Genomic DNA, 27,313 nt, shown 5'->3' with positions numbered 1-27,313 from the left:
CTACTTATGGACCTTTAAGGCACACAACATACACATAATAGCAAAGGTTTATCGCAGTTCGACTGTCAGTCAACAAGTCAACTATTTGAACAGATAGTCTGTGTTTATCGGTGAATTTGGTACTCTACGGGCAAACATACCTTTTTCAAATAAACCTCTGCAATAACTCTGATTTGTACCAAATTTATTATTATTTTTTTGCATATCTTGCCAACACTATTTCTCACATATTCAGGATTAAAAAATTAAAATATTATTTTTAATGTTAATTCAGAAATGGGAAAAGGAAAAAAAAATGACAAGAAAAATATCTACATTCAATAATCTGTTATGGATCAAATTGTGTCCCACCACCCCCCAAAAAAATCATATGCTGAAGCTCTGACCCTGCCATATGACTGTGTTTGGAGATTTGGCCTTTAAAGAGGTAATTAAGGTCCAATGAGGCACAAGGATGGGACCCTAATCTGATGACCTAGTGTCCTTATAAGAAAAGAAAGCAATACCAGTGAGAGCTCTCTCTCTCCAGGCACATCAGAGAAAAGACTAGGAAAAAACACAGTGAGAAGGCATTGCCTACAAGCTGAGGAGAGAAATCCCACCAAAAAGAATCTTGCTAACACCTGGATCTTGGACTTCCAGACTCTAAAGTATAAGAAAATACATTTCTGTTATTTAAGCCACCCAGTCCGTAGTCTTTTGTTATGGCAGCTCAAGCAGACTAATACAAATACAGGGATTTTTAGCCAATTCAATACAAAAAGAAAATTTGAAATGATAAGTAAAAGTTGAAAACTCATATTGTCTCAAAAGATATGATTATGTACCAAATAAATCTAAAGGAATCAACGAGCAAATTACTAGAATGCATAAGAGTTTACCAAAATGGCTGGATTTAAAGAAAACTATTTTCAGGAATAATTTTCTTAGACTCGAGCAAAAATAAATGTTAAAATGTATTATAAAATGTAAATAACTTTAAAAAGTATAAAATACTAAGGATTAAACCAATGAATAAATGTACAATATATTTAAAAAAGGTAACTACAAAATTTTACTAAACGACATAAAGGAATGCGAATAAATGAAAAAGTATATTATGATCCTTGATGACAAGGTTCAATGTCGTTAAAGGTTCAGCTGATGACAAATTAACCTATAAAGTCAGTGTAATTCTTATTAAAATTCCAGAATGACTTTTCATGGATTTCAAAATTCTTTGGGGGAGAAAATATTCAAGGATATTCAATACGTTTTTGAAAAAAAGAACGATATCAATGTCAAAGTGTACTATAAAGCAATAGTAATTGATATATTGTAAGAGTCATTTTGTTATTGATGCAGGCAAATAGATCAATGAACTGGAATAAAGAGTCTTGAAGCAGATCAATTTATCATAAAGTAAAAGCGTATTTTAAATCAGTGCAAAAATGATGAATTATTTGCTAAATGGTGTTTGGAACAATTGGCAAAAACATTTCCTATTTCACACTATAAATTAAAATAAATTTCAGAGGATCAATGAATTAAACTTAACACACACACATTTATATAAACTGCTGTATGAGGGGGAAAAATAGAGTATTGGAAAATTACTCTTGAGCAAAGCTCAAAATAATGAAGTCATTAAGGAAAAGATTGATAAACCAGATTATATTTTTAAAATATCTGTATGAAAAAGATACCTTAACCAATATTAGCAGAGAACAGAAGGAGTAGGGTAAGTATCTGCAACAAGTATCTCTATAGCTATAGAGATACTGATAATACAAAAAGAGAAAGAACGGTGAAGAAGGAAGGAAAGAAGGCAGGCAGGCAGGCACAACCTAAATGTCCACCCATCATGAAGAAATATTAAATAAAATGTGGAATGTCCACAATATGAGAATTTATATAACTGTTAAAAACAGTGAGCTAGATCTCTATGTGCTGACAAGTCAAACTCTTTATGAGTGCAGAAAAAAGTTATAAAACTACATACCATATTGGTTTAGTATCAGTTTTCTTTTGCTCATAACAAACCACTCTGAAACTTAGTTGTTAAAAACACCCATTTGTTTAGCTCAAAATTTTGCACTTAGTAATATGAGCTGGGCTCAATTTGCCAGTGTTTATAGTTTGGGCCAGGCTCAGCTAATCAGGTGGACTCACTTAGGCATCTGCATTTATCTGGTAGATAGACTGGGGTGTCTGGGACCTTTTTTCCATGTAGTCTCTCATTCTTCAAATGACTCATCCCAGTTTGTTTTCATGCTAGTTTCAAAGTTCTAAGACAGCAGGAGTAGAAGCTACAAGACTTCTTGAGTCCTACGTTTGGAACTGGCACAACATCACTTCTGCATTGTATTGGTCAAAGCAAGTCACAAGGCTAGCTAGATTTAAGGGGTGAGGAAAGTAAACTCTATCTGTTACAGAGAGGAACTGAAAGTGGTTTGGCCAATCTTGCAATCTACCAACTTTCACTTATGCACAAGTTTATTCAAAATAACACATGTAATTCCATGCATACCTATGCAAGTAAATGCAAAGAAAAAGGGTGGGATGCTACACACACACACACACACACACACACACACACACACACACACAACAGTGATTCTAGAGAAATGGGGTTGTGTGGGAGTCCTAAAAACCTTTTGCATATTTTGTACTTCTGAATATTTGCATTGACTATTTGTGAATTACTTGTATAATTAAAACTAAATTTTAAAACTTTAATAAATTCTGTACACTATTATCAGCATATGGATTAATATACTTAAAGACCTGAACATTACACACACACACACACACACACACACACACACACACACACACACGATCTACTTTTTTCTTTATTTCATTACATTTATTTTTCCAAGTGCTTTATTTATTAGGCATTATTGAAAAGGTCATGATGAGTGGAATTGTCACTTCCAAGCCAATTTAACAAAATATAATTTTTGAAAATAATGAACATACCATGTGGACTTTTCACACCATTTGAAACAGAAGCAAATGCCAGAGAACTACACTGAAAATTCCTCCTCCTTCACCAGTTAAATTCGTTTCTACTTCATGAATGGTTATTATGATAAGGCTCAGCAGGCTTTCAGGCAACTGAACTTCCATCCTCAGGATATAAAAAAATGGAATTTCAAAATCTATTATAAGTTTCTGCATTTAAAGTATAACTTTCTGAATTCATGTGGCACCCAACATTCTCCAAGAACATTTGAGTCTAAAGTAAATTTAGATGCAGATATAGAAATTAATGTTTGAGGGCATCTATTTCTGTAGCAGGGTTTCATAGAAAGTGGTTTATTTCAGAGGCTGGCTGTCAAATCTCAAAAAAGCTGTTGGTTTCAGAAAAGGCCATCCTCCTCCATCTGCTAACACTGTCCCCACTCACTTGAACGCACTCTTTCCATTCTTGGTCATGCATGACAGGGGATGGTAGAGCCATGGAACCTAGGGGAGAACCAGAACTTGCTGACAGACAAGATTTGTGAGCATCAGAACCATACCTTTGCCTATTTTATACTTTCCTTTGTCCAGAGTAACATATTAGACAGTTGTACGAGTTACTTGTATACTGGCCTTCAGCTCCATAAACACTCGTCCTTATTTCCCTTGATTATGGAGAGCTGGACACCTGCAAAATCGACTTCCTTTCCAGCTGGCTTCTGTCAGTGGAAGAGGAGTTTGGAGGATGGAAAGGAGAATCACCTTTTTTCTGCTTTGAGTGATGCCTTTCTGCAGAGGCCCCTACACGTGACTTCATGCTCCATAGGTCCTCCAGTGTAAAGACAGTGCATTCTTCCAGATTCCTGAAGAGAAGTGAAGATAGTAATTGAAAAAGCAGTCCTAGTAGGGACACCATTCATCTTAGTGGTCAAAGAACATGGACTCTGTGACCCCTAGTTTTCCTGTGTTCCTCCAGCCCCAGGGGTGGATGGGGTTTTTTGCAGTTGCTGACCTCTGGGTAATGTCACCTTTTACCATTTTGCAATTCCAGTCTCCTTCCAGGATGATTTATGTACAGTTTCATTGAGAGACACTGTATGTACTTAAACTGTATAATTTGATAAATTTTAACCTAAATATACACTGTGATACCATCATCACAATGAAAATAATAAATGTATCTATCACCTGAAAAAGTTTCTCTTACTCTTTTGTATCTCTCCCTGCTCGTTCCCCTGATACTGATCTGCTTTCTGTCATTATCACTTGCATTTGCTAGAATTTTATATAAATGGGATCATACAGTACATACTCTTTCTTAAAAATTTGAATTCCTTCACTCAGCATAATTAAGGTGAGCCAAGTTGTTGCATGTTTGAATTATTAATCATTTTTATTGCCGAATAGTATTTCATTGCCTGTGCTTTGCAGTTCGTTTTTCCCTTCACCTCTTGATGGACATTTTGGTTGCTCCCAGTTTTGAGCTATTACAAATAAAGCTGCTATGACCATTTATGTAGAAGTCTTTGTATGGATATATGTTTTCATTTCTCTTGTGTAAATACCTATGCTTGGAGTGGCTGGATCAAAGGGTAGTTGTGTGTCTAACTTTTTAGAAACAGCCAAGTGTCTTTCCAAAGCTGTATTGTTTTATATTCCCACCAGCAATGCATAAGAATTCTAGTTGCGCCACATCCTTATCAACACCTGTTTTTAATTTTAGCCATTCTATGCCTTCCAACACTTTTGTAGCCAATTCCATAAATCAAAGTTCCTCTGTTTAAAATGCCTAGAGTGATTTTCTTTTTTCTAGTTGGATGCTGGCTTAATTCAAGAACTGAGTGACACAACATTCAATACCTACTAGATGCATGAATAAGTGACTTATTGACAGGGCAAGTTCTCGGGGCGATGAAAGGATAAAAAAATCAAGAATCAGGTCTAGACAGTCACTGACTGTGGTAAAATGAGACTAAAAAGACTCTATTTGAAGCTTAAAAATAGAGAAGCAAGAAAAGAATTTCTAGCGAACATGTGGGAAACACTTAAGGGAAAGAAAGAAGAGTAATGGCTAGTGTTTGAAATAGAGACTAAGTAATGGGAGAGTGTAGATGAATGTTGGTAACTTAGCAAGCAAGAAAGAAGAAATAGGACTGGCGATCAACAGAGAAGATAATGGCTTATATCAAACAAAGTTCTGTGTAAGAACACATTTGAATGAGAAGTCTTACAGAGACCTATTAGAATAAGAGTTTAACTGAAGGCAAGAAAACATAAATAGCTTGCACTAAACTTTAAACAGTCTATCAACATAGCACACAACTTATACAGAAACGAAGGCTGTGAGCAGCCCATGTGCCCCAGGACAGGCTCAGGAGATTGGAATAGTGGATCTGACGGTGATGACAGCACTGGCTCTAGTGGCTTCCCCAGCCTCTGCCTCCTAAACAGGAGATGGAGGTGGGTGGGTAAGATGAGTCAAATTGCTGTGAGCAGGCCCATCAGTCCTGCTAGCCTGGTGATTTGAAAGCTGGAGGAGAAGGGAGGACAACCAGGCTGGTAAAGAAAGAATGACTCTTGCTTGGGGTGTGGGGTAGCCTGAAACAGTCCCTCCTCCTCTCAGTCTCTTCATTTATTGGTCGATCTCTCTGCCTTGTCCATCTTAAGGGGTATTCGCACTGCATCATCTTCAAGCTTTAACCTTCAGGAGGATGAGGTCTGAGTTTTCTAGTTCTATTGCTCTTCCACGGCACTCAGAAAAAATGATAGTGATTCATTCATTCATTCACTTCTTTATACAACATTTATTGAGCTGCTACTATATGTCGGGTACCAGAGATAGGGGCAGTGGGGCAGGCATGCAGACAGGGATAAGACTTAATCCCTGAGCTCAAGGAGATCACAGTGTAGCAGGAAAGAAGATGCATCAATAATTCACTGTGAGAGCATGTGGAAAGTGTTGTAAAGAGGCATCTACTGCAGCAGAAGGAAGCAGGAAAACTCTAGCAGGACTGGCTTTGACCAGAGGTTAAAAGGACAAGTGGGAGTTTGCCAGGCAGAGTGGGTAGGGGAGGGGAAATAGTAATATGAGAGGTATAGAGGTGAGAAAGCTTCAGAGAAAGTGAAGTCTGCTGTTTCCAGAGGTTGGTGACAGAAGCATGGCTGATGGCTAGAACAGGAGAACAGAAAATTGTGGCATCTTTTGTAAGGTTGTTAGAACTACAACAAAGGCATTGGGGGAAGCACAGAATCTATTAGAAAGCAACTGCAGGGGAAAAATAGCAAGGGTCAAATGCAAGATAGTAGATTCCAGGAATGGAAAGTCAGGGGGCACTCCAGACATTTTGACTGGAGAGTTGGCAGGAATTGGGAGTAACGGTCTGGAGGCTAAAGGAAAGGAAGGACCCAGAGAGGCCTCCAAGGGGTCAGGCATGTGATGCAGAGCAGAGAGTGGTCCAGTCTGGACTGAGATGGGGAGTGCAGGTTTGGAGAGAAGACAATGGGTTAATGTGATGCCTCGGAGTCATGCCTGTGGAGGGTGCAAAAGGAGATGTCCAGGATGTGGCTGGAGCTGAGCACCTTATGCTTATGAGACTTAGGTCACCTATGTAGATTAATTATCAAGAGTACATGTGTGGTGGCTGAAGTCATGAGAGAAGATGAGGTCACTTTGGGAGAATGAACAGAGCAAGGAAACTCTCTGGGATATTAGTACTGAAGGGCAGGGAAACAACAGAAGCCAAAAAGGAATGAGAGCGAACTGTCAGGGAGCAGGCTGTAGAGAAGAGGGGACTCAGCCATTAGTGTGACCTTGGTGCATGGTGTCAGTAGGGGCTGTGGGGCAGGTGTGCAGACAGGGAGGCTACAGAGGAGGCAAAAACTGACAAGCCTTTCAAGAAAGGCAGAAGGTGAAGTGCCTGGGGACAAAGAAAGCTTTATCATAAATTAAGCGTGAGGGAGACTTGCATGTAGATAGGAAACAGGTGGATGAATGGTAATTGAGGAGCCAAAGTCACAGAGTAATCAAAGAGGAATAATCTACAAGCTAAGAGGAGGGATGAGTCTGCCTCTGAAACAGGAGGGAGGTCAGTGAAGATGCTTAAAGGACTGAAGGTGGTGGGAAGGACCTCAAGGTCATGTAACAGGAGACCCACTTTCTAAGTAAAGAAGGAGCTGAATTGCATAGTTGGAGGCTGCTGTGAAGAAGCAAGGTAATTAGAACCAAAACCTCACAGGCCCCATATTCAATTTGTTCAATTCTTTTTCTACTTTTTCCTGCTCTGTATTTTAAGTTTCAAAATAGTTTAACAAAGCAAGCCTATATTATTCCTTGCAATGCTAACCAATGGAATCTAGGTCTGGAAATAACAAATCCTTGTAATTGCTGCTAAGAGATAACTCAGCTGGTTCAGAAGAAACTATATCCCTCTTTCTTTAATGGAAGCAAACAAAACCAATTGAAAACACAAAGAAATGTTCTGTATCATTTAACTATATTTGTCAATGTTATTTGTAACACAGGAGTCATAAAACATCTGAACTTCAAAGATCAGTTGCCATGGCTTGTGGAAATAACCTGTAGTTTCCATGAGTGTGGTAATCCTAGTCTTGCTATAAAACATGTTGCTTGGTTAACATTCCGTTTTGAATCTGTTTTCTGAAAAGCATATGTGTTTGCGAATTTTTTCTCTAAGTCAGAAGAGGGTTGTGGGGACTTATCTCATCCTCCATTTGTGCAAAAGTAAGATAATAATAAATTAAACTCTATGAGGCTTTTTATCTTTTTTAAACAAAGAATTCAAAAGAATAACTCATAAATTAATGGTAATAAATGCTTGAGAAGCCATGTGGGAAATGGAAAAAAAATGGCTCAGAGTCAAGGTTAGTGTGGTCATTGGGGACACTCTTTGTAACTGTGGGCTGTTCTTCACAGTTTTGCACAGCCCAAGGGACAGGAAAGGAAGGTTCTGGAAGCTCAATAAGCTGTGGAAGGACCTTTGATGGATAGTCAGGCCACCTCATTTCCCAGGCACTGATGGAGGAGAACCAGGTCCCAGGGGAGTGTTATGCTCCCTTGACTCTCTTTAGAAGCCATCAGCAAGGCTGTCTGGTGCAAAAGAACTGCACTGCTATCTTTGTTTGCACAGACAAACTGCCTGTCCACCTGAGTAAGATGTCCCTTTTGATTCACTTATCCAATATCATGATGATAAAGCCACTGAGACCCAGCCATTCTCTCTGACCAGAGCCTTCTCAGTGCCAAGTAGGTTTCATATTTCTATGAGATGATGAATGGATTTGGGGAGCGATCTGAGGCTGGAATTGAAGAGAAGTTAAACACTCCTTGTCAAAAAAGAAATTCAATCATTAACTGTGTGGGGACCACATGCTATTGTGGTATGTAACTTCTGAGGGACCATGGATCCCTCTGAGTATGTGGGGAACACTATGGAGCCTCATCTCTGAAAAATGCACAGGCACATCTGGATGCCCAATTTTTCATGCCAATTCAGGGGTTTGGGTACATGTTCTTTCCACACTCCTTTTTCATGAACTCCTATCATAAGCAACCACCTACCCTCAGGAGAGGGTTCTTCTGAATGTGGAACCCTGACCACATGCTCCAGAAACACCTGGGTGCACATGAAAAATGCAGGTTCATGGATTCCATCCACACTCTCTGAATCAGGAATGCTGGGTGTGGTGTCCAAAAATCTGCATCGTAAACTAATTTCCCAGAGGGTCTGCTGCAGTCTGGGTTTAAGAAGCCCTGCCTACCAGTTTAGGAATCCTAGGCTAAGAGTCTCAGTTCAGGCAGAACTAGTCAATTTCTCTTGTTTACTTAACAGCTCATTCTCAGCCCATTTGGGGATCTTTTGGCCTTCTCTAGTCAACATGGCCCTGGGCTTTCCTTTCTTCATCACCTTAGAGATGCTCAGGATATGCACAGATATTTTTATACTGGTTCTGGAAAAATACTGACTGAAAAGGGTTCTCGGACCTAATTCCAACGTCTATGTGAGTATGAGTATGAGTGCATATGTGAGTGTGTGCATGTGTTTGAATGTGTATGCGTATACATGTATGCGTGTGTGTATTCAGGCTTCCCCATCAAGAACCCCCAAGCAATTCTCTGACCTCAGCAGAGTGACTGAGATTTCAACTCAATTCTGACACTGTTGCAGGAAGTGACACCCGAAGGAGGAAATTGGACGCTCTGACAACTTTGTTAGAGGAAGGAGAATTTATTAGCCAGCAGAGCGTGTGGGGCTTAACAGTACCAAAGCACAGGGCTCCCCTTGGTTAGATTTCTTACAGCTTATATAACCTCACAGTGTCCATGCAAGGGGCACATAATTCCTTTGTCTGAGGTTTCATGTGCACCTCATGACTCAGGATGGGGAGGGGAAGTTTCAGGTGGGGGTTGCAAGGGGGAAGGAATTCCCAGACCACTTGTCCTATCTATTTATAGAAGTTTATCTTGTAGGTGTTGCAAGAGTTTCTAGAAGGCCATTTAAAGATCTACAGGGTGTGGTTAATATATAACCAGCTGAGTCTGTCATTTCTGCAGGCTCTTTCCTTTGCATTTTTCAGATACCTCCTCCCTTCTCTTACCACCTACCCAGAGATAAAATCAGAGTCCACAGGGAAAGGGCTCAGTCCCACTAAATCACTCTCCACTTCAGACACCAGTCAAAGCCAAGGTTGTTAATTGTGCTTCTGACTGACTGGATACAAATTGGAGATTCCAACAACCCTTCCCACTCAGAATGCCAATCACAAGTCCAGGTTGTCACACGTACTTCTGCCCTAGGAGCTACAAATCAAAGCTTCCCACAAACTGCTCCTAGTGTTCGATTAATTTGCTAAAGCAGCTTATAGAACTCAGAGAAACATTTTGCTCACTAGGTCACTGGTTTTTTATAAAAGGCCAGTGGGAACAGTCAATGGAAGACATGCGTAAAACAAGGTACCTGGATGGGGCACGAAACTCCCATGTGCTCCCTAGGTGACCCACTCCCTCCCATCTCTGTGTGTTCACCAACATCTTGGTTTTTTTGGAGGCTTCATTATATAGTCATGATTGATTAGATAATTGGCCATTGGTGATTGATTCAACCTCCAGCCCCTCTCCCCTCCCTGGAGGTGGGGGTGCGGGTAGCCTGGTGGAATTAAGTTACAACCGCTATTCACTTTGTTAACTCCCCTGGCAACCAGGCCCTATCCACAGGTGCTTTCCAAAAGCCACCTCATTAACATAACATCACTTAGAAAATTCCAAGGGTTTTGGAGCTGTGAGCTAGAAACTGTGGACAAATACCAAACACATATTCCTTATAAATCACAATATCACACTGACAAAGATAAATCTTATGCTAAAAATAAATAAGGCGACTCCCCAGAAGCTGATGTCTTGTGTGATCTCTGTCACAATTGAGCACCGTAACAACTACTGGTGTTTATACAATCTGTGCACAGCCATCTATATGTGTAAAAAATATTATTTGTTCACTTGCCCCCACAGCCCTGGTGGATGGGAAGTTTCACGAAGGCTTTGATGACTAGAATTTGTCATTTAGAGAGACACTGTACAAACACCGCCTCCCGCCCCCACCCCTCCCACTACCCAGCATTGCTGTCTGCCCTGCTCTCTGAGCCTGCTGGCATTTTCATTTCATGACCCACTATGAATAATCCTCTCATTTCTCCATTTCCCTATTAGTCAGATGTCGCAAACTCATTTTATTTTTTTTATCCTGGGGCCTACTTAAAACCATGTAGCAGCTCTTTCTCTGGACTCCGTATTTTTATTACCCATTACTACGCTTTGGGAGCGGGCTTCCCAGAAAGCACTGAGACTGTATACTGCCCACCACCAAGGAAGCAATCAGGCCACAGGAAATAAAACTGAACTGTGACTACACATTTATTCCTCCACTTCTCATTAATAATTTTCTTTTTGGAGAGTTTGCTGATCAGTTCATGGACTAAGTTTCCTACTGTGAGAGGGCTACAGATTTCTTACAATCATAATTACCTAGCTGTCATATCTGATTCCACTCTATTTATCAGAAGGCACAAATCCAAGTGCTAAGCCCATGGCATACATTAGGCATCTGTAGAGAAAGGCTCTAGGTTGTGTTATGAATCTTTAAAAACTGGAATGTGTCGTCAAAAAGAAAAAAAAATTTTTTTTTTTTTTTTTTTTTTTGCTTTAGCTCTGAAGCTTTTGGGCTTTGGACATTGTTACAGTAATTTGTTACATGTGGATTGTGAGTTTGTTTGCCCTTATGTGAACTAGATTTGAATTATATTACATGTGTGTAAAATGGCTCCACTAATGTTAAACCTCAGAAATGTAAACAACTTGTTTTGCCAAACTGAAATTGTTTACCCCAAGAGTGAAATTGTTTTGACCAAGAGTGATAACTTGTGCACCTGGCTGATAAGACACTGAAGACGTCACCGTTACACATAAAATCTCCAGGACTCTCTGCCTGAATCAGAGCACTCTCTCTGTCTCACAAGAGCATGTCTCTCCGTCCCTTGATTTCCTTCATGGCCCAAGACTCTGTTCATCCGAACAAGAGGCCTCTTCGCTGATCGACGGTTGATCGACCAGCAACTGACCCAGCATTGATACGGCACCATTCCTGCTCATCATATGTCTGTCTCAGCCAGCATCACCAGGTGGTCTGCTAGGACTGAAAACCATCAGGATCTGGTACGAATAAACCCTAGCATGCTTGCAATCTTATTTATGTGTCTGCATCCTTACTTATTTGTTGTCTCGCTGGGCTCTTCATATTTAAGTATGTTAAGCAAAGTGCTATCTCGGGTTTGAACTGGTTTAAGGGTTTTAAGGAACAAGCGAAGCCACCTGTGCATAAGTCCAAGAAAGAGGGCAACTTAGACAGACATTCGAATCCACAAACCAAAATCAAGATGGTCGACATTTGAAGATGTCTATTTTACATGGATGTTATTAGCTCTTGTGTTCATAGAGAGACCTTGGCCTTTAGGGGTCTTTGTATGGGAGATGTTACCAATCATGGGAAAAGACCAGTCAGTTCATGGAACTGAAACAACTGTGTCATCTCTTGGCACTGAAATCTGAAGGAGGCCCAGTCAGAAGTAGAATGGAAGGTACGTGTTGTACTGATATCTTGAAGTATCCGTATGACACCCCTAGGCCCTCTCAACCTCCAAGATGGTATAAAAAGCAGACCATCCTGATTCTGCAGCCTCTGCACTTTCCTCTCCACAGAGGGCTACTGAGACCACTAAATATTCAGATGCACTTCTAATGCAAGACACGGAAATTTCCACAAGTTGTGGGGAGACCAAGTGCTATGGGTGAAAAATTTTCCAGTAAACCAGCATTAAGGATTTACTCTGTTTCTGTAATCTGCTTGCTTGTTTAATGTTAACCACGGTGTGGTAATCTGCTCAAAGATATGCTAACGGCCAACATCTGCTTCTATAATCTGCTTACTTATTCTAGGCTATATAAACTGCCTCTTCTGGGAGCTAGGGGCTGATCTCTTCTAACCCTGAGTTGTAGGTAGAGAGTCAGTCGCTGGTCAGCTAATAAAGGCTCACAATTCATTTCAATTGGCTCCGTGGGTCTTGGATTTGATCGCACCACAACATTTGGAGGCCCCAGCGAGATATCTCCATGGGAAAGATCTCCTAAGACCCACGACCCCGGCCACCTTGGGCGAGGACCTGCCCCGTCTAGGGGACAGCCGCTGAGAGACGTTCCTCAGCCCCAGACGCCAGGCGGACTCGCCCAGGAGGGCAGGCAGACAAAAGGTACATGTTGGGAGCTGCGCCCTTGGTCTCTCAAGCCCTCAGGCTGTGAGAACCAAACCCATGATAAACAAGCCTTTCCGAGAGCTGGCTGACCACCAAAGGTGCTGATAGGCTCCTGCTCTCCCCCCCACCTCGTACTTCCCCCTGTCCTTACCGCTCCTCACACCACCAGCTGAAGACCAATCATATTGCAACAGGTACCCTTTGCCTGCCCCCCTTTGTTCTTGCCGTATAAATATGCTTGTTATCTGAGAATAAAATTCGAGGCTTGATCAGAACACTGTCTTGCCTCCGCTCCTTTTTCTCCGCCCGTTTTTCTTTACAGGCTGGGTCTTCCTCGCCCCCACGAATAACAAGTCCCGCGGGTCGGGACAGGTACAATTCTGTAACAACTGGGCACGAGCCATCTGGAGCAGCTTCACCGGTATCCAGGTTTCTGGGTATCTGTCGGGGAACTAGTGGAAGGCTGGACGCAGCAATACTTCCCTAGTTCAGTCAAGGTCTGAGACGTCAGACTTGACTACTGGTATTACAGATATTCAGGTTTCTGAGTATCTGTCTGTCTGTGAGCTCTAGGGTACGTCTGAGTTTCAGCTTGGACCTGTCTGCCGGTAAGCCCTAGAGTTCGTCTAAGTCTCGGCTTAGACCTGTCTGTGAGCCCTAGGGTATTTCTAAGTTTCAGCTTAGACCTGTCTGCCAGTAAGCCCTAGAGTTCGTCTAAGCCTCAGCTTAGACCTGTTCCTGTCTGTGGGCCCTAAGAACTACTGGAAGGCTGGACACATCACAACTTCCCTAGTACGGTCAGGTCTGAGACGTCAGATCCTGACCCAGTACCTGCCTGATACGCTAGCGTTTTGTGTTACTCGTAGTCTGTTTTGTCTGTCTGTATTGTGTCTGTCTGTCCGGACTGGTCTACCTTAGTCTGTGACTGTTCTTGTCTGTCTGTATTGTGTTTGTCTGTCTGGATTGGTCAAAATGCACTGTTACCTTCCTATTGCCTTGGCTTTCATAAGCGTACTCTATATATCGATGTGTGGTATTTTAATTCTTTCCTTAGATCTGGCCTTCATGGCCCCGTCCGATTGGACGCTAGGTCAGAAGCTGATCCTAGCCCTGGCTCATTTGGCTTTTGTGGGGGGTCCTGCCTGTTTTTATTAACATGAGTCAAGCTTCTTCCTCGAATCATCCTACCCCCCTTCAGTGCCTCCTTAATCATTTTAAGGATTTCAGGAGACGAGCCCACGCCTATGGAACCGGTGTCACTCCCTTTGACCTTCAGAGGTTCTGCCAGTTAGATTGGCCCACATTTGGAACAGGGGGACCATCAGAGGGGTCACTCGACCTGCAGACAGCCTTTCAGGTGCGGAATATTATCTACGGAAATCCTGGCCACCCTGATCAGGCTCCATGTATCGATGTGTGGATCGATATTGTTTCTGATGCCCCCAAGTATTTGAAGGACTGCCGCAACGGAAAAGAATCAAAGACGACTCCCAAGTCTGTCCTTCTCTCTACACCAAAGGAGCAAAAAGAGAAACTGTCCGGACAAAGACCTAACCCTCTTTACCCTGTCTTACAGGCGCCCCCTGAGGACCCTGAGAGCACTAGTCCTCCCCCTTACGCCCCTCATGACCTGGTCCCTATCTCCATCTAACAGGGAGGCAGAACCCCTCCTGAGTCCTCCCCACACCCGCGCTGGGGTTGTGTACCCCCACAATACTCTGATACTGTCCCTGACTCATCGAACCAGACAGCAATCCTGGCCCCACTCCGGCAATTGGCTCGCCTAGTTGGGAGAACAACTCAGAGGCCATTCATGGTCTGTGTCCCTTTCTCCACCAGCGATCTGTACAATTGGAAACACCAGAACCCCTCATTCTCAGAGAAACCCCAAGGATTAACCTCTCTCCTAGAGACTCTTTTCTTTACACAGCAGCCGACCTGGGACGACTGTCAGCAACTCCTCCAGGTCCTGTTTACCTCAGAGGAGCAGGAGCAGATCCAGAGGGAGGCTGCAAAGGTAGTATTAGAGCCCAACGGGCACCCTTTCACCGACCCGACCCGCATCCAACATGTTCTCCCGAACACCCGTCTGCCTTGGGACCCCAACACCGACCAAGGTAAGGAGGCTCTCCAACGGTATTGCCAGCTTCTGCTCCAGGGCCTCTGCTCTGCCGCCCGATGACCCGCTAACTTGTTTAAGGTAAACGAGGTCATCCGAACTAAGGATGAGTCACTGGCGACACTCCTGGAACGACTTTTAAGAGTCGTACCGGTTATATACCCCTATTGACCCAGAGGACCCTGATAATAGGAGGGCTGTGAATTTAGCCTTTGTCAGTCAGTCGGCCCCAGATATTAGAAAGAAATTGCAGAGGATGGAAGGCTTTGAAGGAAAGAACCTATCTGAGCTGGTCGAGATAGCACAATGAGTAGTCAACAATAGAGATGAGGTAGATATAGCACAGACTAAGAGGATGGCCAAGGTCCTGCTTGCAACCATGCAAGAAGTCCAGCCAAAGGGACCTCCAGGAAAAGGTAGAGGCCAAGAACAGGCACCCAGGGCGAACAATAGACCCAGAAGAGTCGGGTTAGAAAAGGAGCAGTGTGCATATTGCAAGAAAAAGGGACGTTGGAAGTATGAGTGCCATGAAAAAGGACAAGCCCCCCAAAACAAGGCTCCCCTTATCCTTTTCGAGAATGCAGAATGAGGAGGTCAGGGCCCTTACGTTATGAGCCCCCAGGAGCCCAGGGTAACTTTACAAGTTGGGGGCAAGCCTGTGAACTTTTTGGTGGCCACAGGAGCTACCTACTCTGTCCTACAAAGTGCCCAGGGCCCACTCTCAAAGGAAAAGACACTTATACAAGGGGCCACTGGACAGGGGAAAGATATCTTACCCTTGGACCCAAGCCAGGATAACAAATCTGGGAAAAGGAACAATTACCCATCCATTTTTAGTTATGCCAGAATGCCCGTACCTGCTGCTGGGTAGAGATTTGCTACAGAAGTTACAGGATACAATTTCCTTCAAGGAAGGGCATACTGAACTGACTGTTGGGTCAGGCCCACCAGCCATACTATTCACCTGTCCATTGTCTGAGGAATACCTTTTGCTAGAGGAGCCCCTAGCAAACTCGCCAGGAGTCTTGCCTAAAAAACTCCTCTTAACTGAATTCTAACAAAGGATTCCTGGTGTCTGGGCAGAGGAAAATTCCCCCGGTCTGGCAGCACATCATTCTCCTATTATAGTAAGCTTAGCTACTCCAGCCCAAGTACATCAATACCCTATCAGTCAGAAGGCCCAAGCAAGTATTGCTGTTCATATTCGAAGGTTGATGGAGGCAGGAATCTTGGTTCCCTGCCACTTTCCTTGGAATACTCCCTTGCTCCCCGTACAGAAGCCCGGCACCAATGACTACCAACCTGCCCAGGATCTCAGGGAGGTTAATAAGTGAGTTGAGACCATCCACCCGATGGTCCCCAGCCTTTACACTCTTCTCAGCCAGCTACCCCCAAGTCATCAAGATACTGTCCTAGATCTGAAGGATGCCTTCTTTACTCTGCCTCTGGTCAAGGCTAGCCAGCCCATCTTTGCTTTTGAATGGGAAGACCCAGACAGACTTTACTCAGGACAGTTGACTTGGACTCGACTGCCTCAGCATTTCAAGAACTCCCCAACCCATTTCAATGAAGCTCTAAGTCAGGACTTAGTCGAATTCCGCCAGAGACATCCTGAGGTAGTACTTCTACAGTATGTTGATGATCTTTTGCTAGCGGCTGAAACAGAATTAGAGTGTAAATAGGCTACTGAAGACCTACTCCAGGAGTCAGACAAGAATGGGTATTGGGTGTCTGCTAAGAAGGCTCCACTTTGCACTCCCCAAGTGACATACCTAGGGTACAATCTACAAAAAGGGAAAAGGACCCTGTTCTCTAGTCGGATCAAGGCTATTCTGAGGATACCCCAGCAGTGCACCAAACGACAGGTTTGAGAGTTCCTGGGAGCAGTAGTATTGCAGGCTTTGGATTCTGGGGTTAGCATAAATAGCTAAACCTCTGTATACTAGTACCGGAGGGAAAGGAGAGGACTTAGCCTGCGGAGAAGAAGAAAGGAAGGTATTTAAAACCCTGAAGGCAGCCCTAACCACAGCCCCTGCATTAGCCCTGCCCAACCTGGAAAAACCATTCCAGCTCTTTGTTACTGAGGTGCAGGGAATCGTGAAAGGGGTCCTGACACAAACCCTAAGGGCCCTGGAAGCAACCAGTTGCATACCTCTCCAAAAGATTGGACTATGTGGCAGCAGGATGGCCCAACTGTTTGAGGGCAATTGCTGCCACTGCAATCCTAAGGAACCCCTAAAGCTGACACTAGGGCAGACCCTCCAGATTATCACCCCAGACACAGTTGAGTCAATGCTTCGCAGCCCACCAGACCGATGGATTTCCAACACTCAGATCACCCAGTATCAGGTCCTGCTTCTCAATCCACATACAATTCCTGAAAACTACCACACTCAACTCAGCTACCCTACTGCCCGACGATGACCCCTGCCAACCCTTGCATGACTTCCTTGAGGTCCTAGAGAATGTCACCTGCTCCAGACCGGACCTGACAGACAGCCCTTGGCTGAATCCAGATGCTACTCTATTTATGGATGGGAGTAGCTTCGTCTCAGAAGGAGTCAGGTATGCCGGGGCTGCGGTGGTTACCACTGAGACTGTCATCTGGCACAAGCCCTAAGCCATGGCACTTCAGCTCAGAGGGCTGAACTAGTAGCAGTGACTCAAGCCCTGCAGTGGGGTAAAAACAAGACTGTTAACGTCTACACGGACAGCAGGTATGCCTTTGCCACAGCACACATACATGGAGCGTTATATAAGGAAAGGGGGCTACTGACCTTGGGAGGAAAAGAAATTAAGAATAAAGAGGAAATACTGGCCCTTCTTGAGGCAATTTGGCTGCCAAAGAAAGTGGCAATCATCCATTGCCCAGGGCACCAGAACTCAAACTCTGAGACAGCAAAGGAGTCTGCCCGAAAACCAGTGGGGACAATTGACATTCTGCTGACCCTACCGCACAGAGTGCTAACACACACCCCTACCTACACTCCAGGGGAAGTTGAACATGCAACAAGCTGGGAGGCAAAGAATCTGCTGCGTGGGTTAGGCTCCCAGATGGCTGCATTGTACTACCTGAGGCCTTAAGTCGAGACCTTACAACCCAGGTTCACCAGAGCACTCACTTGGGAGGAACCAAGTTAACTGAACTGTTAAAAAGAGACTATTACATTCTGGGGCTGCAACGAATGGGCAAGCAGACATCAGCCCGGTGCTCACAAGTGAATCCAGCACCCTTCAAGGAAATACAAGGGATGAGACTTCGTGGACAAGCACCGGGGGAACATTGGGAGTTGGATTTCACTGAGGTCATCCCGGGAACTTTCGGATTCAAATACTTGCTTGTGTTCATTGACACTTTTTCAGGATGGACTAAAGCCTTTCCCACCAAGCAGGAGACTGCTCAGGTAGTAGCAAAGAAATTAGTCTCAGAAATAGTGCCTTGATTTGGCCTGCCCATAACACTGGGGTCCGACAACAGCCCGACGTTCATCGCCCAGACCAGCCAATCTCTAGCAAAGGCGTTAGGGATCAATCGGAAATCGCACTGCATTTATAGGCCTCAGAGTTCAGGACAGGTAGAAAGGATGAATAGGACCTTGAAAGAAACCTTAACTAAGTTCAAGCTGGAAACTGGCGGAAACTGGGTGAGTCTCCTCCCCTTTGCCCTTTTAAGGGCACGGTGCATACCCTATTGTAAGGGCTTCACGCTTTATGCAATAATGTTTGGAAGACCCCCACCTCTCCTCCCCAAGTTAGGGGAAGAAAAGACAAAAGAAATTCATCATTTTTCACTGCTATATATCTTTGCAAGCTCTCTCTTTCTCGCACACTAGGAGACCCACCAACTGATCTCTGCCACCAGAACAGCTGCTCAGCATCCAGTCCAGCCACACAACCACACTCCAGGTGATTGGATCTGGGTGAGAAAGGTACAGCCTGCTTCTCTTGAGCCCTGCTGGGAAGGACCTTTTCCTGTCATCCTCAAAACACCCACCACAGTCAAGATAGCTGGATGCCATCATTGGATTCACCGTACCAGAATCGAGGCTGCACATCCACCACAGACATCAGAGCAATGGACCCTGTGTCACACAGAGGACCCACTAAAAATAAGACTGTCAAGGGTCCATCCTGGACCGTCTTGATTCTCTCTGTCCTGAAGCAAGGGGGTCTTTGTATGGCTTTAGGTGAGGCCTGACAGAGTAGGAGAGGATTAGACCTACTGTTAACCACGTATGTCAAAAAAAATAAAGGGGGGGTGGGTACAGGCAGTGAAACTCACGGTTCTCACTGCCCACTGCTCCAGGTTGATGAATCAATGATTTGAATTCCCCTAGAAAACCAGTGGGGATTATGGGTGGAAAATTTTTTCCAGTAAACCAGAATTAAGGATTTACTCTGTTTCTGTAATCTGCTTGCTTGATTGATGTTAACCAGATCTGCTAAAGGTCAACTTCCGTTTCTATAATCTGCTTACTTATTCTAGGCTATATAAACTGCCTCTAATGGAAGCTCCAGACTGATCTCCTCTACCCTGCGTGGTAGAGAGTCAGTCGCCGGCCGGCTAATATTAAAGGCTCACAATTCATCTCGATTGGCTCCCTAGGTCTTGGATTTGATCGCACCACCACACAAGCTCTGTACCGAGAGAAGAGGATCCTTTGGTGGAGAGTGTGGAAAGAATAAAATGCATATGCTGGAGTTAGAGACAAAAGGAAAATTTATTAGAAAAGGGATAACACTCCACAGAGTGTAGTCTCCTCTCAGAGGCAGAGTGAGAGGGACAGTAAAAGGGACCATGACAGGGACTCAGAGGGACAGAAACAATAGAGAGATACGAGGACAGTGAGAAAGACAGAGTAAAGGCACTGAGAGGGACAATGAGAGGGATCCTGAGTGTTCTGGGGATTCAGTTTCCATATCATTTAGTTCCTATGAGTTATAGTTTAAAAGACTTTGTTAACCCATTTCCTTTGATATGGATGTACGGTGAGGAATGGGAATAGTATGTAGCCTGAGAAGGTAAGAATATGTAGAGTGAAAGGCCTGCTGGCAGTTCCTGGCCTTTAATCCGTAGGTTCCCCATGGTTTTAGCCATAGGTAATGAATCTGTTGGTTCCTGTTTACCCTCCAAGTGTGGGGAATAGGTTGTTAGCAATCCCAGTCAAAATCTTTCTTTGTTCTCCAGGAGTCCTCTTTGGCCTGGCTGCAGGGCTGATCAGCATATTGTAGTGTCTGATTGTGGCTTGATTAACATTTTAATTCTCTTGCCTCCTCTCTACATAAACTGAAAGATAAAACAATAGAAATTGCTCAGTGTGAACAATAGAATGATAACAGATTGAAAAAAATTAACAGCGCCTCAGGCACCTGTGAGACTATAACAAAAGATCTAACATGTATGAAGAACTCTCAAAACTCCTAAGTTTTGAGTCTCCAGTCTGCCTTTGTCTCTCTTTGCTAATGGAACTTTAGTGCTTAGCCTCAAGATTAAGTCCTAATAGTAGATAAAAGACATATGGAGGAGGGGGGCAGTGAGAAGAAAGCATCTTGCTTTTCTCCACACTTCTGGGAGGACAGATTCTGTTTTGCATAATAAAGCTGTTCTTCCAAATGTAACTGGACTTGAAACTATGAAAGTAAATTTTTATATCTAAAACATTTATAATTCTAATTGGTTGTCTTAATGATGTGTTGTCCCGGTTATAATATTTAACGTCTCTATTTTCTGAAAAGTTTAAACACTTTAAGTTTTATTTATTAAGACAAATGAGAATCATTATCACATCCTTATTTGGCCAAATACAAAGAGGTTACAAACAGGCAACACTTAATAGTTCATATTTTAAATAAGAGTTGTAGAAGTTGTTTTTCAAGATTTTATAGAAGCAGGGAAGAATCGAAACATGCCCTCCTGATAAAAAACTATTTCAAAAGATTCAGTGACAAAAGATGCTTTATAAGATATATTTTAAGTAAAAATGATTTGGGAAAATATGTGAATATTGCTCTGACGGTCACAAAATTATGTTTCATAACTCCCTAAGATGCAAGAAAGAAAGACTAACTGAATTTTGACTGAAAAAGCTAGCTGAATGAAACAGAACAAGCATTGAGTTAGGACATGGAATACTTACATGTCAAACTTATGGGATGCAGCCAAAGTAATACTTAAAGGGGAATTTATAGCTTTAAATATAACTATTCGAAAAGAGAAAGGTTGAGAATAAATGATCTAAGCTTCTATCTTTAAATAACAGCGAATAAATACAAAGATGAGGAAGGAAATACAAAGATAAATGCAGAAATCAATAAAACAGAAAACAGACATGTAACAGAAAACTTAATAAAATCTGTTGTAGCTACCAGCCCCCGAAAGACACACAGATCACCAGAACTCAGTGAGTTATAGGAAACACACTCTTTATTCAGCCAGCGGGTCTGCCAGGAATACGCAGACCCCAAATTAAATAGCCCTGAAATGTAGGGGTACAGGGTTTTTAAGCCCAAAATCCCATTCTTCATTCTGTCTAAACTCAAAGGTCTATTTTTCTTCTATTTACTACCTGTCTACCCACAGGTTGGGTGTGCAAGTGGGAGTACAGAAGCAGAAAGCTTACTGTTAGAATGTTATGTTCCAATGGGTGACAGCCTATGTTCCCAAGGATATAGTCGAGCAGTAATTTTCCAGCCAGCACAATCAAAAGCTAGTTTTTGAAAAATATTAATAAAAAAATGTTAGTAAGACTAGGCAAGAGCTAAAGGAAGAAAACACAAATGACTAACATCAGGAATGAAAAGGGAGACATTAGTGCAGATTCCATAGGTATTAAGATAATATATTATGAATAATTTTGAACAAATAAATTTGAAAACTTAGATAAAATTAAAAATTTCTCCCTCACCAAAAACTAACCAAAACTGAAATTAAAGAAAATAAAATTTCTAAACAGCCTCATACATGTTAAAAACATTAAATCCATAATTAAACATTTTCTCACAAAGAAAATTACATCAAACACTGAGCAAAGACTAATATCTTATAAAATCTCCATCTACATTATAAAGTTGTTGTGAGAATTAAATAAATTGTATGTAATGCCTCAGATTTTCTATATACATGATCATTTTGAGATTGTGCTGGCTGGAAAATTATTGCTTGGCTATGTCCATGGGAACATAGGCTGTCACCCATAGGAACATAACATTCTAACAATAAGCTTTCTGCTTCTGTATCCCTGCTAGCACACCCAACCTGTGGGTTGACAGGTAGTGAATAGAAGAAAAATAGACCTTTGTGTTTAGACAGAATGAAGAATGGGATTTTGGGCTTAAAAACCCTGTCCCTCTACACTTTGGTGCTGCTTAATTTGGGGTCTGCATACCCCTGGCAGACCCAGCTGGCTGAATAAAGTGTGTTTCCTATAACTCACTGAGTTCTGGTGGTCTGTATGTCTTTCGAGGGCTGGCGGCTACATTTGGAGACCCCAGGAAGATCTTGGGGAGTGGCCCTGAGATCTAAGGCCTCTGTTACGGATTCAAAGGGGTGGCCAACCTGAGACATTCCAGGGCCCTTGAATACCATGATGGGGTTAATGCAATCGCCAAGGACGCAACTTTCAGGACACTCTTTGTTCCTGGTCCCAAAGGAAATCTGGAATCTCTGCGGCCTCGGAGTCTGAATAAAAGGTACCTTCCTGGTTCTGTTGACTGTCATTGGGGGTCCATGGAGAGACTGGACACAGTCATATCTCCCGGACCATGGCCAGGCTGCGGGACGCCGCCTCCTGTGCCCTGTTGTCAGGTTCTGTTTGTCTCTGGTCCTGTCTAGGTTGTAGGTGGTGGACTTCTCTGGGTCCACCTACACCTCAGTAATTGTTCTCATCTGAGTGTCTGTTTTGTGTTTTGTGTTTTCTGTACAAGCGATGGGGGGAAGCCTGAGTTCACAGAAGACACCCTTCGGGTGTTTCCTGTGACATTTCAAAGAAGGGTTTTTAGAAGGAGCTGACTATGACACAAAGTTTTCTCCAGGTAGACTAAGGACATCGTGTGAAGTTGAGTGGCTGTCTTTTGATGTGAACTGAACTCCGGAGGGCTCTTTTGACAAGGGTTTGGTGAGGAATGTTTGGAAGGTTGTCATGGGAGACCCGGGACATCCTAATCAGTTTCCCTACATCGATCAATAGTTAAACCTTGTTCAGAAACCCCCTCCTTGGCTCCGCCAGTGTGCCCTTTTCCTGGGGATGCAAGTTTTAGTTGTGGGCACCCTGAAACATGCAGCAACTAAATCTCCAAGACAGCCCAGTCCCTCGGTCCTCCAATCTCCACCAGAGGACAGTGACCTTCCCCCACCCTATAATCCAGGACAACAGAGGCCCAACAGTACTGCCTCACCTCCCGGGACATGGGCAGGTGACCCCGGGAGGTGAGGCAGTACTGCAATCCTCCCCTTGCAAGAAGCACCACCCCAGGGGCATCACACAGACAGGCCCTTTATGGTTTATGTGCCTTTCTCTACTAGTGACCTGTACAACTGGAAAACACAAATCCATCTCTCTCTGAGAAACCCCAGGCATTAATGAGACTCTTAAATAAAAGTGTCTTTCAGACTCACTGCCCCACCTGGGATAATTGCCAACAGCTTTTAATTACCCCCTTGACCTCAGAAGAATGTGTACGCATTTGGACTGAAACACAAAAGATAGCTGTGGGAGGAGGGGAATTAAGGAAGCAGGGGAACAGATTGCAGAGAAATTTCCCTCCACCCGCCCTGACTGGAGACACAATTCTCATGTAGGGAGAACGGCATTAGATTCTAATTGGGGGAATTAAGATGGCTGCTCGTCAGCTAAATAACCTATCTAAGGTAACTAAAGTTATACAGGGAGAGACCTCAGGAATCCTCTGGAGTGTTTCTTGAATGAGGCATACCAGGTATACACCCCCATTGATCCTGAGGACCCTGAGAACCAGCAGGCAATTAATATCGCCTTTGCTACTCATGCAGCCCCTAATATCCAGTGTAAGTTGCAAAAAATTAGAAGGTTTTGCAGGGGTGAACCTGTCCCAACTTGTTGAGATAGCCCAGAAGGTGTTCAACAACAGGGAAGCACTGGATGACCCTAAACATATGGCTAAAATCCAAAGCTACTGTCGTCAACCCATACAATCTGTTGCCAGACCCAGACCCCGAGACACCTGTTCATGACTGCACAGATTTCACTGACGCTGTGTATTCCTTGTGACCAGACCTCAAAGACTCCCCTCTGCCTGAGGCTGAGAAGTTCTGTTCACGGACAGGAGCAACTTCATGCAGGAAGAAAGGAAGTATGCTGGGGCAGGGGTCATAACTCTAACTGGCACCATCTGGTCACAAGCTCTTCCCCACAGAACTTCTGCTCAAAAGGCAGAACTCATCACCCTCACTGAGGCACTAAGATGGGGGGAAAGGATAAGGCAGTCACAATATACACTGACAGCCGATACATCTTTGCCACTGTATATGTACACGGAGCCATCCACAAGGAAAGAGGGCTTCTGACTTTAGCTGGAAAGGACGTTAAGAACAAAAAGATCTTAGCCTTACTTGAAGCCATATGGATGCCTAAAGCTCTTCCTATTGTTCATTATAAAGGGCATCAAAAAAGGAATAGTCCTGAGGCTAAGGAAAACCGAAGAGCTAATGCAGAGGCAAGAACAGTAGCCACAAGGCCAGTGGGGCCTCCACCACATAACTACAGAAGTGGTGGATGACTCCAGATAGAAAATTGGGCTCTCACGGGCCCTATGGAAGGACTCTCCTCTACCAGCTACACCAGACCACGCACCTAGGGTGGACTAAGATGCTCCAACCTTTAGACCCCTACTTTCACTTGTTAGAAGGAAGAAGAACTGCAGAGGAGATTGCCTCTAGATGCCCGGCTTGTGCCCAAGTTAATCCAAAGAAAGGGAAGATAGAACCTAGGCATAGGTAAAGAGGAACTTATCCGGGAGACCACTGGGAAGTCGATTTCACTGAGGTAACCCCGACTGTGAGGGGCTACAAATATTTACTTGTTTCTATAGACACCTTTCAGGATGGATAGAGGTCTTCCCTACCAGGAAAGAGACTGCCTTAGTAGTTACTAAGAAACTACTACAAGAAATCCTCCCTCGATTTGGTCTCCCTGGAACTTTAAGGTCGGATAATGGACCAGCCTTCATAGCGAAGGTATCACAGCAATTGGCTAGCTACCTAAATTTGCAATGGAAACTCCACTGTGCCTACCGGCCCCAAAGTTCCGGCCAAGTAGAGCAAATGAATCAGACCCTAAAAGAGACATTAGTCAAGTTAGGATTAGAAACTGGTGGGACCTGGGTAGAACTTCTCCCCTTTCCTCTTCTCTGAGCCAGGCGTACTCTGTATATTAATGGATTCACCCCATTGGATATTTTCTTTGAAAAACCCTCACCTTTAGTACCTAGAATAGAAGATGAGAAAAAGGCAGAACTGTGTAACCTTGTGTTACTTAAGTCTTTACAGGCCCTTCAATGTGTACAGAAGGAGATTTAGCCCCCCGTTTGTGCTTCCCACTCAGCTCCAGGGGACGGACTTCCCTATTAGTTTCAGCCTGGGGACTCTGTGGATCCGGAAGTTCACTTCCAAGGGACTAGAACCCAAGTGGAAAGGACCCTTCACTGTCTACCTGATGACGGCCACTGCAGTAAAAGTAGACGGCATCCCATCATGGACTCATGACTCCCACGTGAAGGTGGCACGAGAGTCGACAGCTCAGGAAATGGGCCCTTAAGACTAAGACTCCAGCGTACATAAGTATAACCCTCTGTTTCTTACTTTTTTTCCCTCTTTAGCCCAGGCATTCAACCAGCCACAACCAGAACAAGAAGGATCATTAATAACTTTGTTAACGACAATACATACAAGGTCTTAAATAAGACCACCCCAGACAGAGGACAAGATTGCTGGTTGTACCTAAACCCAAAATCCTTTTACTATTGTTAAGGGTGGAAAATTTTCCAGTAAGCCAGCATTGAGGATTTACTCTGATTCTGTTAACCAGGGTTTGGTAATCTGCTTACTTGTTAACCAGGATATGGTTCTAGGCTTTATAAACTGCCTCTTTTGGGAGCTTGGGGCTGATCTCTCTAACCCTGCATGGTAGAGTCAGTCGCCAGCTGGCTAATAAAGGCTCACAATTCATCTCAATTGGCTCCGTGGGTCTTAGTTTTGTTGCACCACAACACTATGTCAGGGTAGGAACTCTCCTAAACTGCGCTCAGCAGGCTAGAATTTAAAGTCGATTCACTAGCAGAAATAGTCCTTCAGAATAGAAAAAGTTTAAATCTACTATTCTTAGAACAAGATAGATTATGTATGGCTCTAGGTGAAACCTGTTACTTCTATGACAATAACTCTAGAATAATTAGAAAAATTTACTACTAGTACAGAGAAATTTAGATGCTAGGGGAAGACAGAGACTGGAATCAAATAACTAGTTTCATAGGATGTTCAATTGGTCACCATGGCTAACAACCCTTCTATCTGCTGTAGCTGGACCTTTAATCCTCCTCCTCCCCTTGTTAACTTTTGGCCCATGTTTCCTTAATTTCTTGTTTGCATATATAAGGAAAAGAGTTAATTCTATTAGACTTTTAGTATTACAGAATAGAGGCTATAAGAAAATTCTGTATGAAGAATCAAGGATTTGATTTTCTGCTAAGGCCAGTGGAGAATGTGCTCGCTGGAAAATTACTGCTTGGCTATGTCCATGGGAACATAGGCTGTCACCCATAGGAACATGACATTTTAACAATAAGCTTTCTGCTTCAGTACCCCCACTTGCACACCCAACCTGTGGGTCGACAGGTAGTGAATAGAAGAAAAATAGACCTTTGTGTTTAGACAGAATGAAGAATGGGATTTTGGGGTTAAAAACCTTGTCCCTCTACATTTCGGGGCTGCTTAATTTGGGGTCTGCATACCCCTGGCAGACCCAGCTAGCTGAATAAAGAGTTTGTTGCGTATGGTTGTAGCCACCAGCCCCCGAAAGACACATGGACCACCAGAACTCAGTGAGTTACACAAAACACTCTTTATGCACACTGCTCCTTTTCTAACCCGACTCTTCTGGGTCTATTGTTCGCCCTGGGTGCCTGTTCTTGGCCTCTACCTTTTCCTGGAGGTCCCTTTGGCTGGACTTCTTGCATGGTTGCAAGCAGGACCTTGGCCATCCTCTTAGTCTGTGCTATATCTACCTCATCTCTATTGTTGACTACTCATTGTGCTATCTCGACCAGCTCAGATAGGTTCTTTCCTTCAAAGCCTTCCATCCTCTGCAATTTCTTTCTAATATCTGGGGCCGACTGACTGACAAAGGCTAAATTCACAGCCCTCCTATTATCAGGGTCCTCTGGGTCAATAGGGGTATA

At 43.5% G+C, this 27,313-nt stretch overlaps 1 protein-coding gene across 1 annotated transcript in view; it reads right to left on the bottom strand.

Moving 5' to 3' along the window:
* Positions 1–27,313, bottom strand: part of NMS (neuromedin S) — a 58,601-nt gene that overhangs the window by 14,651 nt on the left and 16,637 nt on the right. The window contains exon 3 of the mRNA XM_036224379.1: positions 3,709–3,809. The gene's annotated coding sequence lies outside the window, so the exon portion shown is untranslated. The remainder of the gene's footprint in view (positions 1–3,708; positions 3,810–27,313) is intronic.

The sequence above is a fragment of the Rousettus aegyptiacus genome, unplaced genomic scaffold (genome assembly GCF_014176215.1).
Source record: "Rousettus aegyptiacus isolate mRouAeg1 unplaced genomic scaffold, mRouAeg1.p scaffold_m13_p_7, whole genome shotgun sequence".
Lineage (NCBI taxonomy): Eukaryota > Metazoa > Chordata > Mammalia > Chiroptera > Pteropodidae > Rousettus > Rousettus aegyptiacus.
Note: the sequence above shows the minus strand (reverse complement) of the source record. Positions and strands in the feature narration are given on the sequence as shown.